Source organism: Mesoplodon densirostris, chromosome 17 (genome assembly GCF_025265405.1).
Source record: "Mesoplodon densirostris isolate mMesDen1 chromosome 17, mMesDen1 primary haplotype, whole genome shotgun sequence".
Lineage (NCBI taxonomy): Eukaryota > Metazoa > Chordata > Mammalia > Artiodactyla > Ziphiidae > Mesoplodon > Mesoplodon densirostris.
In genome coordinates, this window is record NC_082677.1 from 63,636,561 (window position 1) to 63,650,186 (window position 13,626).

The 13,626-nt window shown below is 39.1% G+C and overlaps 1 pseudogene; it reads left to right on the forward strand.

Annotated features, from left to right (window-relative positions):
• The window catches only part of LOC132477441 (ATP-binding cassette sub-family C member 4-like), a 164,777-nt pseudogene that overhangs the window by 86,158 nt on the left and 64,993 nt on the right, over nt 1-13,626 (forward strand).

The following is a 13,626-nucleotide window of genomic DNA, read 5'->3' on the forward strand; positions in this document are numbered from 1 at the left end:
ATTTCACTCATCTTATGGATGGTAACTACTGTCAGGAGACACCACAGTATCCAGTGATGCTGATTAGTAATGAAATAGATAAAGAATGCCTGCATATAATGTATAGGAGGCAACAGATGAAGTTAACCAGTGAATTTGATGGTCCATAAAAAAACAGGTAATAATCAGTAATACCCAAACTTCCTTATGTTTAATGACAATGGTACTATCTCTCTTGACTGCTTAGGCCGTTTCTGGAATATCACCTCCCATCCTACTTCACATTCATTGTCAGATGGGATCATCAGTGGGGGCACTGAGTAGATAGCAGACTGTCAGCACTGAAGCAGTGCCTTTAGCCTCACTCCCCCGAGCTGGACGTGCACAGGAGTGAGCTCTGGGGAGGCAGACGACAGGAGTGGGGCATCCCCAACCAAAGGGAGGCTCTAGGCTCCAAGCAGTGTGTCTGGTCATCTGGACTAGGACATCACAGTAGGAAGCAGGCCTCTCCTGCAGACTTCCATGAGGGATCAGGTAACATTCCAAGATTGCAGGACAGTGACCTTTAAATTCCAGAAACGTTTAGCATCAGGCATCCTTAGTCCCTCAGTTTGTGTGTTTTTTTAAAAAATATTTATTTATTTGGTTGCACCAGGTCTTAGTTGTGGCCAGAGGGCTCCTTAGCTGTGGCTCGCTGACTCCTTAGTTGCGGCATGCGGGCTCCTTAGTTGTGGCATGCAGACTCTTAGTTGCAGCATGCATGTGGGATCTAGTTCCCTGCCCAGGGATCGAATCTGGGCCCCCTGCATTGGGAGCATGGAGTCTTAACCACTGCGCACCATCAGGGAAGTCCCTCTCATTTTGTGGCCTTGAATGAATGCTAATTGGAAAAGTAACGTTTTAGTTCTACTTTTTACCTCTCACTTTGTTGTTGTTACCTCTCAGCATTGCAGAATTGTATTTCTCAGACTATCCCCAGAAGTGTCCTTCTTCCACAATAAACGAATGATGCTGTGAAATCTACCTGTTTCAAGCCCCTTGTCGGGCTTTAGAGGCAGCAGCAGAAAGAAGGCTTGATCTCTAGCTCAGTTAGGGGTCCATTCAAATAACTTCTTTTCTCCTAAATGCACCCTGGAGTTTTAGTTTTGGTTTCTGGTATCGCAGTCGCCTTGCAGTATCTGATCGGTTAGGGAAACAGGGAGGCAGGACAACCTTTGGCAGGTGTGTCAGCTCTTCAGTCCGAAGTCTTCTCCATCAGCACTTGATCCACAGGGGTGAACGTCCATAGATGTGAATCAGTCAACGTTGTTGCCGTGACCAAAATATGTCCATGTGTTTAATGCTTGAGTTACCAGTATCTTCTGGTAAATTTCTATAACCTCAAATTTTTCTCTCTTGGTCAGTGTCTTTGAACAAATCTTTAACATGGTTTTTTTTTTTTTTTTAGAACAAATGAATTTATCAAGGTTAAAGGATATAAGTCAATATAAAAACTCAATTGTATTTCTATATGCCAGCCAAAAAGAAAAGGAAACTATAAAAAGAAACGAGGAATGACAACACTAAAAAATCAAATATTTCTTGATTTCTCTGAGTTAACTATTAGTGTACAGAAATGCAACAAATTTCTGTACATTAATATTTTTTTTGCTTTATAACAAATTTAATCAGTTATACATATACATATGTTCCCATATCCCCTCCCTTTTGCGTCTCCCTCCCACCCTCCCTATCCCACACCTCCAGGCAGTCACAAAGCACCGAGCTGATCTCCCTGTGCTATGCGGCTGCTTCCCACTAGCTATCTACCTTACGTTTGGTAGTGTATATATGTCCATGCCGCTCTTTCACTTTGTCACAGCTTACCCTTCCCCCTCCCCATATCCTCAAGTCCATTCTCTAGTAGGTCTGTGTCTTTATTCCTGTCTTACCCCTATGTTCTTCATGACATTTTTTTTTCTTAAATTCCATATATATGTGTCAACATACAGTATTTGTCTTTCTCTTTCTGACTTACTTCACTCTGTATGACAGACTCTAGGTCCATCCATCTCATTACAAATAGCTCAATTTCATTTCTTTTTATGGCTGAGTAATATTCCATTGTATATATGTGCCACATCTTCTTTATCCATTCATCTGATGATGGACACTTAGGTTGTTTCCATCTCCGGGCTATTGTAAATAGGGCTGCTATGAACATTTTGGTACATGTCTCTTTTTGAATTATGGTTTTCTCAGGGTATATGCCCAGTAGTGGGATTGCTGGGTCATATGGTAGTTCTATTTGTAGTTTTTTAAGGAACCTCCATACCGTTCTCCATAGTGGCTGTACCAATTCACATTCCCACCAGCAGTGCGAGAGTGTTCCCTTTTTTCCACACCCCCTCCAGCATTTATTGTTTCTAGATTTTTTGATGATGGCCATTCAGACTGGTGTGAGATGATATCTCATTGTAGTTTTGATTTGCATTTCTCTAATGAGCAAAGATGTTGAGCATCCTTTCATGTGTTTGTTAGCAGTCTGTATATCTTCTGTGGAGAAATGTCTATTTAGGTCTTCTGCCCATTTTTGGATTGGGTTATTTGTTTTTTTGTTATTCAGCTGCATGAGCTGCTTATAAATTTTGGAGATTAATCCTTTCTCAGTTGCTTCATTGGCAAATATTTTCTCCCATTCTGAGGGTTGTCTTTTGGTCTTGTGTATGGTTTCCTTTGCTGTGCAAAAGCTTTGAAGTTTCATTAGGTCCCATGTGTTTATTTTTGTCTTTATTTCCATTTCTCTAGGAGGTGGGTCAAAAAGGATCTTGCTGTGATTTATGTCATAGAGTGTTCTGCCTATGTTTTGCTCTAAGAGTTTGATAGTGTCTGGCCTTACATTTAGGTCTTTAATCCATTTTGAGCTTATTTTTGTGTATGGTGTTAGGGAGTGATCTAATCTCATAGTTTTACATGTCCCTGTCCAGTTTTCCCAGCACCACTTATTGAAGAGACTGTCCTTTCTCCACTGTACATTCCTGCCTCCTTTATCAAAGATAAGGTGACCATATGTCCGTGGGTTTATCTCTGGGCTTTCTATCCTGTTCCATTGATCTATCTTTCTGTTTTTGTGCCAGTACCATACTGTCTTGATTACTGTAGCTTTGTAGTATAGTCTGAAGTCAGGGAGCCTGATTCCTCCAGCTCCATTTTTCGTTCTCAAGATTGCTTTGGCTATTCGGGGTCTTTTTTGTTTCCATACAAATTGTGAAATTTTTTGCTCTAGTTCTGTGAAAAATGCCAGTGGTAGTTTGATAGGGATTGCATTGAATCTGTAGATTGCTTTGGGTAGTAGAGTCATTTTCACAATGTTGATTCTTCCAATCCAAGAACATGGTACATCTCTCCATCTATTTGTATCATCTTTAATTTCTTTCATCAGTGTCTTATAATTTTCTGCATACAGGTCTTTTGTCTCCTTAGGGAGGTTTATTCCTAGATATTTTATTCTTTTTGTTGCAGTGGTAAATGGGAGTGTTTTCTTGATTTCACTTTCAGATTTTTCATCATTAGTATATAGGAATGCCAGAGATTTCTGTGCATTAATTTTGTATCCTGCAACTTTACCAAATTCATTGATTAGCTCTAGTAGTTTTCTGGTAGCATCTTTAGGATTCTCTATGTATAGTATCATGTCATCTGCAAAGAGTGACAGCTTTACTTCTTCTTTTCCGATTTGGATTCCTTTTATTTCCTTTTCTTCTCTGATTGCTGTGGCTAAAACTTCCAAAACTAGGTTGAATAAGAGTGGTGAGAGTGGGCAACCTTGTCTTGTTCCTGATCTTAGTGGAAATGGTTTCAGTTTTTCACCATTGAGGACGATGCTGGCTGTGGGTTTGTCATATATGGCCTTTATTATGTTGAGGAAAGTTCCCTCTATGCCTACTTTCTGGAGGGTTTTTATCATAAATGGGTGTTGAATTTTGTCAAAAGCTTTCTCTGCATCTATTGAGATGATCATATGGTTTTTCTCCTTCAATTTGTTAATGTGGTGTATCACGTTGATTGATTTGCGTATATTGAAGAATCCTTGCATTCCTGGAATAAACCCCACTTGATCATGGTGTATGATCCTTTTAATGTGCTGTTGGATTCTGTTTGCTAGTATTTTGTTGAGGATTTTTGCATCTATGTTCATCAGTGATATTGGCCTGTAGTTTTCTTTCTTTGTGACATCCTTGTCTGGTTTTGGTATCAAGGTGATGGTGGCCTCGTAGAATGAGTTTGGGAGTGTTCCTCCCTCTGCTATATTTTGGAAGAATTTGAGAAGGATAGGTGTTAGCTCTTCTCTAAATGCTTGATAGAATTCGCCTGTGAAGCCATCTGGTCCTGGGCTTTTGTTTGTTGGAAGATTTTTGATCACAGTTTCAATTTCAGTGCTTGTGATTGGTCTGTTCATATTTTCTATTTCTTCCTGATTCAGTCTTGGCGGGTTGTGCATTTCTAAGAATTTGTCCATTTCTTCCAGGTTGTCCATTTTATTGGCATAGAGTTGCTTGTAGTAATCTCTCATGATCTTTTGTATTTCTGCAGTGTCAGTTGTTACTTCTCCTTTTTCATTTCTAATTCTATTGATTTGAGTCTTCTCCCTTTTTTTCTTGATGAGTCTGGCTAATGGTTTATTAATTTTGTTTATCTTCTCAAAGAACCAGCTTTTAGTTTTATTGATCTTTGCTATCGTTTCCTTCATTTCTTTTTCATTTATTTCTGATTTGATTTTTATGATTGCTTTCCTTCTGCTAACTTTGGGATGTTTTTGTTCTTCTAATTGCTTTAGGTGCAAGGTTAGGTTGTTTATTCGAGATGTTTCCTGTTTCTTAAGGTGGGATTGTATTGCTATAAACTTCCCTCTTAGAACTGCTTTTGCTGCATCCCATAGGTTTTGGGTCGTGGTGTCTCCATTGTCATTTGTTTCTAGGTATTTTTTAATTTCCTCTTTGATTTCTTCAGTGATCACTTCGTCATTAAGTAGTGTATTGTTTAGCCTCCATGTGTTTGTATTTTTCACAGCTCTTTTCCTGTAATTGATATCTAGTCTCATAGCATTGTGGTCAGAAAAGATACTTGATACAATTTCAATTTTCTTAAATTTACCAAGGCTTGATTTGTGACCCAAGATATGATCTATCCTGGAGAATGTTCCATGAGCACTTGAGAAAAATGTGTATTCTGTTGTTTTTGGATGGAATGTCCTATAAATATCAATTAAGTCCATCTTGTTTAATGTATCATTTAAAGCTTGTGTTTCCTTATTTATTTTCATTTTGGATGATCCGTCCATTGGTGAAAGTGGGGTGTTAAAGTCCCCTACTATGATTGTGTTACTGTCGATTTCTCCTTTTATGGCTGTTAGTATTTGCCTTATTTAACATGGTTTTTACAAAGCAGTTTACATCCTGGTCCCTCCCCACCTTTCTAGTTTTGTCCTTCTCAGCTCTCCCTCTTTCCTTTAGAGCTAAAACCACATTGATGGTCTTTCAGTTCTCCAAATGCAGTGTTCACTCTCTCTTACAGTTGTGCCCTTTCTCGACTCTTGATGGCTTAGACTAAGGTGCTAGCAGTGGAAATGGTGAGATGGTTGGATTTGGGGTGGATAACAGAGTGGAGCCAAGTGGACTGTGTGATGGATCGAATGTGGGATCTGAGGGAAGAGAGAGGAGTTGATACTGGTTTCTGGGTGTGGAGACTGACCATCTGGGTGAATGGGGAAGACGGAGGGAGAAGGGAAATGCAAGGGTTCTCTTTGGAGCCTGTCACCTTTGCGATGACCGACGTTCTTCATGGTGGACCTTGTCCTTCACTGTGGAGCTGCCCTTCCCACTCCTGTGTTGGGAGACCTTCGGTTTAGGGCTCCCTGGCCAAGATTTCATCAGTGATAATACGGGGAGGTCCCACCAGGAGTTGTAAACATGGCCACTTGTTTATATCCTGGTCCAAGCTGGTTGCAGTCGCTGACTCCTTTGGTAGGAATGGCAGGATTAGACCTCAGCAGACCCAAGAGACATGCATCCCCTAGCTTCAGAGCTGGGGAATTGTCTTCTGTGCTCCATCCACCCCAGGTGTAAACCTTGTATTTTGTTCTAGAGCTTCTGATTATCAGTTGGCTTTCAATTCAACAGAAACACCAATAAATAATGTTCTTTCTCAAAACTTTGATTTTTGAGGCAATTTTTTTTCTTGCTTGCTTTAGAAATAAAGGATATTTTTAATATTTCTATTGCACTTCACAGATACTAATTTTTTTTTAACAAATTGAAGGTTTGTCACATCTCTGTGTAGAGCAAGTGTATCAGTGCCATTTTCCCAACAATACTGCACACTCAGTGTCTTTGTCACATTTTGGTAATTCTCGCAGTATTTCAAACTTTTTCACCATCTCTACATCTGTTATGGTGATCAGTGATCTTTGATGTTACTATTGTGACTTGCTAAAGACTCTGATGATGGAATTTTTTAGCAATAAATTATTTTTAAATTAAGGTCTGTACATTGTTTTTTTCCACACAATGCTATTGCACACTTGACAGACTGCAGTATAGTGTAAACATAACTTCTATATGCCCTGGGAAATCAGGAAATTCATGTGACTCACTTTATTGCGATACTCACTTCACTCTGGTGTTCTGAAACTGAACCTGCAATATCTCTGAGGGAAGCCTGTACCTCTTTCCTTTGTGGAAAGCAAGTGATTGTCTGTTCTGAAAGCTTTGTTTTTGTTTTTGTTTTTTTTAAAGTAATGACAGATTCCAGAAACCCAATCCAGAATATCAAACCATACTCTCAGGGACTGGGCCTGTATTTTTTTTTTAACATCTTTATTGGAGCATAATTGCTTTACAATGGTGTGTTAGTTTCTGCTTTATAACAAAGTGAATCAGCTGTACATATACATATATCCCCATATCTCTTCCCTCTTGCATCTCCCTCCCTCCCACCCTCCCTATCCCACCCCTCTAGGTGGTCACAAAGCACCAAGCTGATCTCTGTGTGCTATGCAGCTGCTTCCCACTAGCTATCGATTTTACATTTAGTAGTGTATATATGTCCATGCCACTCTCTCACTTTGTCCCAGCTTACTCTTCCTCCTCCCTGTGTCCTCAGGTCCATTCTCTAGTAGGTCTGCGTCTTTATTCCCATCCTTCCCCTAGGTTCTTCATACCCCCCCCCTTTTTTTTTAAGATTACATATATATGTGTTAGCATACAGTATTTGTTTTTCTCTTTGTGACTTACTTCACTCTGTATGACAGACTCTAGGTCCATCCACCTCATTACAAATAACTCAATTTTGTTTCTTTTTATGGCTGAGTAATATTCCACTGTATATGTGTACCACATCTTCTTTATCCATTCATTTGTCATTGGACATTTAGGTTGTTACCATGTCCTGGCTTTTGTAAATAGTGCTGCAGTGAGCACTGGGGTACATGTGTCCTTTTGAGTTAAGGTTTTCTCAGGGTATATGCCTAGCAGTGGGATTGCTGGGTCATATGGTGGTTATATTTTTAGTTTTCTAAGGAACCTCCATACTGTTCTCCACAGTGTCTGTATCAATCTACATTCCCACCAACAGTGCAAGAGGGTTCCCTTTGCTCCACACCCTCTCCAGCATTTATTATTTGGAGATTTTTTGATGATGCCTATTCTGATTAGTGCGGGGTGATACCTCATTGTAGTTTTGATTTGCATTTCTCTAATAATTAGTGATGTTGAGCATCCTTTAATATGCCCCTTGGCCATCTGTATGTCCTCCTCGGAGAGATGTCTGTTTAGGTCTTCCACCCAGTTTTTTGATTGGGTTTTTGGTTCTTTTTGATATTGAGCTCCATGAGCTGTTTGTATATTTAGGAGATTAATCCTTTGTCTGTTGCTTCGTTTACAAATATTTTCTCCCAATCTGAGGGTTGTCTTTTTGTATTATGCTTTTTTGCTGTGAAAAAGCTTTTAAGTTTAATTAGGTCCCATTTGTTTTTGTTTAAAAATAATTTTTTTTTATTATTTTTGGGTGCGTTGGGACTTTCTTGCTGCACGCAGGCTTTCTCTAGTTGCGGCGAGCAGGGGCTACTCTTTGTTGCAGTGCGTGGGCTTCTCATTGCAGTGGCTTCTCTTGTTGCGGAGCACAGGTTCTAGGCATGCCGGCTTCAGTAGTTGTGGCACGCAGGCTCAGTAGTTGTGGCACACGGGCTTAGCTGCTCTGCGGCATGTGAGATCTTCCCAGGCCAGAGCTCGAACCTGTATCCCCTGGCAGGTGAATTCTTAACCACTGCACCACCAGGGAAGCCCTATTTGTTTTTATTTTCATTACTCTAGGAGGTGGGTCAAAAAAGATCTTGCTGTGATTTATGTCACAGAGTGTTTTTCATGTTTTCCTCTAAGAGTTTTATACTGTCTGGTGTTACACTTAGGTCTTTAATCCATTTTGAGTTTATTTTTGTGTATGGTGTTAGGTAGTGTTCTAATTTCATTCTTTTACATGTACCTGTCCAGTTTTCCCACCACCACTTATTGAAGTGTCTTTTCTCCATTGTATATTCTTGCCTCCTTTGTCATAAATTAGGTGACCATATGTACATGGGTTTATATCTGGGCTTTCTGTCCTGTACCATTGATCTATATTTCTGTTTTTGTGCAAGTACCATGATGTCTTGATTACTGTAGCTTTGTAGTATAGTCTGAAGTCAGGGAGCCTGATTCTTCCAGCTCCGGTTTTCTTTCTCAAGATTGCTTTGGCTATTCGGGTTCTTTTGTGTTTCCATACAAATTGTAAAATTTTTTGTTCTAATTCTGTGAATGCCATTGGTAATTTGATAGGGATTGCATCGAATCTGTAGATTGCTTTGGGTAGTATAGTCATTTTCACAACACTGATTCTTCCAATCCAAGAATGTGGTATATTTCTCCATCTGTTTGTCTTTTTTTTGTGTGTGTGTGTGGTACGCGGGCCTCTCACTCTTGTGGCCTCTCCCGTTGCAGAGCACAGGCTCCAGACGCGCAGGCTCAGCAGCCATGGCTCACGGGCCCAGCCGCTCCGCGGCATGTGGGATCTTCCTGGCCCTGTCATATTTGATTTCTTTCATCAGTGTTTTATAGTTTTCTCAGTACAGGTTTTTGCCTCCTTAGGTAGGTCTCTTCCTCGGTATTTTATTCTTTTTGTTATGATAGTGAATGGGATAGTTTCCTTAATTTCTCTTTCTGATCTTTCATTGTTACTGTATAGGAATGCAAGAGATTTCTGTGCATTAATTTTGTATGCTTCAACCTTACCAAATTCATTGATTAGTTCTAGTATCTTTCTGTTGACATCTTTAGGATTTTCTGTGTGTAGTATCATGTCATCCGCAAACAATGACAGTTTTATTTCTTCTTTTCCAATTTGTTTCTTTTATTTCTTTTTCTTCTCTGATTGCCGTGGCTAGGACTTCCAAAACTATGTTGAATAAGAGTGGTGAGAGTGGACATCCCTGTCTTCTTCCTGGTCTTAGTGGAAATGCTTTCAGTTTTTCACCATTGAGAATGATGTTTGCTGTGTGTTTGTCATATATGGCCTTTATTATGTTGAAGTAGGTTCCCTCTATGCCCATTTTCTGGAGAGGTTTTTTTTTTTATCATAAATGGGTGTTGAATTTTGTCAAAAGCTTCTTCTTCTGCATCTGTCAAGATGATCATGTTTTTTATTCCTTATTTTGTTAATATGGTGTAGCACATTGATTGATTTGCATATATTAAAGAATCCTTACATTCCTGGAACAAATCTCACTTGATCATGGTGTATGATCCTTTTAATGTGTTGTTAGATTCTGTTTGCTGGTATTTTGTTGAGGATTTTTGCATCTATGTTCATCAGGGATACTGGTCTGTAATTTTCTTTTTTCTGTGATATCTTCATCTGGTTTTGCTATCAGGGTGATGGTGGCCTCGTAGAACGAATTTGGGAGTGTTCCTCCCTCTGCAATTTTTTGGAAGAGTTTGTGCAGGATAGGTGTTAGCTCTTTCTAAATGTTTGATAGAATTTGCTTGTGAAGTCATCCAGTACTGGACTTTTGTTTGTTGGAAGATTTTTAAATACAGTTTTAATTTCATTACTTGTGATAGGTCTGTTTATATTTTCTAATTATTCCTGGTTCAGTCTTGGAAAATTGTACCTTTGCAAGAATTTGTCCATTTCTTCTAGGTTGTCCATTATATTGGCATATAGTTGCTCATAGTAGTCTCTTATGATCCTTTGTATTTCTGAAGTGTCAGTTGCAATTTCCCCTTTTTCATTTCTAATTTTATTGATTTGCCCTCTCCGTTTTTTTCTTGATGAGTCTGGATGAATTTTTATCAGTTTTGTTTATCTTCTCTAAGAACCAGCTCTTAGTTTTACTGATCTTTGCTATTGTTTCCTTTTTCATTTATTTCTGCTCTGATCTTTATGATTTCTTTCCTTCTACTGACTTTGCGTTTTGCTTGTTCTTCTTTTTCTAGTTGCTTTATGTGTAAGGTTAGATTGTTTATTTCACATTTTTCTTGTTTCTTGAGGTGAGATTGAATTGCTATAAACGTCCTTCTTAGACCTGCTTTTGCTGCATCCCATAGGTTTTGGGTCATTGTGATTTCACTGTCATTTGTTTCTATGTATTTTTTTTCTCTTTGATTTCTTCAGTGATCTCTTGGTTTTTTAGTACCACACTGTTCAGCCTCCATTTATGTGGTTTTTAAAATTTTTTTTTTCCTGTAATTCATTTCTAATCTCATAGTGTTGTGGTCGCAAAAGATGCTTGATATTTCAATTTTCTTTAATTTTCTGAGGCTTGATTTGTGACCCAAGATGTCATCTATCCTGGAAAATGTTCCATGTGCACTTGAGAAGAAAGTGTATGCTGCCACTTTTGGGTGGAATGTCCTATAAATATCAATTAAATCTACTATCATTGTGTTACTGTTGATTTCCCTTTTTATGGTTGTTAGCATTTCCCTTATGTATCAAGGTGCTCCCATGTTGGGTGCAGCTGTTACATCTTCTTCTTTGATTGATTCCTTGATCATTATGTAGTGTCCTTCCTTGTCTCTTGTAACAGTCTTTATTTTAAAGTTTATTTTATCTGATATGAGTGTTGCTACTCCAGCTTTTGATTTCCATGTGCATGGAATATTTTTTTCCATCCCCTCACTTTCAGTCTGTGTGTGTCCCTAGGGCTGAAGTGGGTCTCTTGTAGACAGCACATATATGGGCCTTGTTTTTGTATCCATTCAGCCAGTCTGTGTCTTTTGGTTGAGGTACTTAATCCATTTACATTTAAGGTAATTATTAATATGTATGTTCCAATTGTGATTTTCATAATTATTTTAATTTGGGTTTTTTTTTTTTTTCTCTGTGTGTGTCTTTTTCTTCTGTTTCCCGCCTAGAGGAGTTCCTTTAGCATTTGTTGTAAAGCTGGTTTGGTGGTGGTGAATTCTCTTAGCTTTTGCTTGTCTGTAAAGCTTTTGATTTCTTGGTCGAATCTGAATGAGATCCTTGCTGGGTACAGTAATCTTGGTTGTAGGTTTTTCTCTTTCATCACTTTAAGTATATCCTGCCACTCCCTTCTGGCTTGCAGAGTTCCTGCTGAAAAATAAGCTGATAACCTTATGGGGATTCTCTTGTATGTTATTTTTTGCTTTTCCCTTGCTGCTTTTAATATTTTTTCTTTGAATTTAATTTTTGTTTGTTTGATTAATATGCATCTTGGTGTGTTTCTCCCTAGGGTTTATCCTGTATGTGCCTTTCTGAGATTCCTGGGTGGCTATTTCCTTTCCCATGTTAGGGACGTTTTCGACTATAATCTCTTCGAATATTTTCTGAGACCCTCTCTTTTTCTCTTCTTCTTCTGGGACCCCTATAATTCGAATGTTGGTGTGTTTAGTGTTGTCCCAGAGGTCTCTGAGATTGTCTTCAATTCTTTTCATTCTTTTTTCTTTATTCTGCTCCTCAGCAGTTATTGCCACCATTCTGTCTTCCAGCTCACTTATTCGTTCTTCTGCCTCAGTTATTCTGCTATTGATTCCTTCTAGTGTATTTTTTATTTCAGTTATTGTTCATCTCTGTTTGTTCTTTAGTTCTTCTAGGTCTTTGTTAAACGTTTCTTGTATTTTCTCGTGTGCCTCCATCCTATTTCTGAGATTTTGGATCATCTTTACTATCATTACTCTGAATTCTTTTTCAGGTAGGTTGCCTATTTCCTCTTCATTTATTTGGTCTTGTAGGTTTTTACCCTGCTCCTTCATCTGTAACATATTTTTTTGTCATCCTTTTTTCTTTGATGGGTGGGACTGTATTCCTGTCTTACTGGTTGTTTGGCCTGAGGCTTCCAGCACTGGAGTTTATAGGCCAGTTGTTCAGGGTTTGCTCCCATCCCCAGAGTCTGGTAGATGCCCTAGTTGTGGGGAGATGTGAACTCTGCATCCCCCTACTCCACTATCTTGACCACTTTTCTGCCCTTAGGAGACTTAATAAATGTTTCCAATTAAATGACATGGGATGGAATTAACTGCAGTACTAGATATGGAAGAACAACCTGTGTCCTGTTTAGAGTTGCTGCATATTCCCTTAAGATAGTTACTCTACATGAAGAAGTAAGTACCACCTAACATCAGAACTATCTTTATAGCTATGTCATTTGGGCCAATTGTTTCAGATTCTTTTTTTCCCCTCTAAAACCATTATGCAAAGCCACTAGTAAGTAGAAAGGCAGAGTTAAGACCCCCTCTCTCTCCCTTTTAATTTTCAACTAGGGATATATCAATGTGAACAAAAGGGCTGAACGGCAGACAGCTGAAGAGAGAAAGAAAAAGAAGCAAAGAAAGATAACTTGTGAACACAGATTCAGATCCTCGGCAGTTCAGATTGGGCTGTTCCCGGGTACTGTGCGGGCTGTGAGCATTAGAATTTGAAGCTCAATTTCTTACTTGCTTCTTTAGTCTTAGTCAAAGAAAAAATTGGATTTCTCGGTATTTCTTCTGTGCAGAGAAATTCTGCTAATGCTGCTTATGTAGCAGCTCTTTTTGCCAGCCTTTCACTCTCAGAATAATAAACTACAGTCAAAGCCAAATTGAAGAAGCATCTTAACCTCTGAGACAAGGGATTCTGCCCCTCTTAGCAAAGCAACTAACATAATCCAGGACCCTGTCGACTGAAAAAGAAAAAAAAAAAGCACAACCTGGAAGTTGACAGATATGTTTTATGTGGTGGACATGGTGAGGACTTAGGGACAAAGCATCTCATAACACTGAGAAATGGTTCTGAAGAGGCAAGGGGATGAGCCAGGATATGTAAGAGTTTTTGCAACAAAAGACCAGGTAGTCAGAACATTAAAAGACTACTGTTAATCAAAGAAAACCAGACATCCCAAGTTAATGAATTTAGTGCTTTTCTATACAAGGGAAGATGCAAAGTCTGGGCTCACTGAAATCATTCCTTTGATGTGCACCTCAGCTATCTGAGGCCAGTATCCTGTGTTTTTCTCATCCTGAGTCTCCTCAGGGTGCACTGTTGGGGGTGGCGGCACAGATTCTGGTTCCATCCTGAGTTCCCTCAGGGCTTATTGTCGGGGCAGCTGTAATGTGGTGGCTTGATGGCTGCAACATCCTT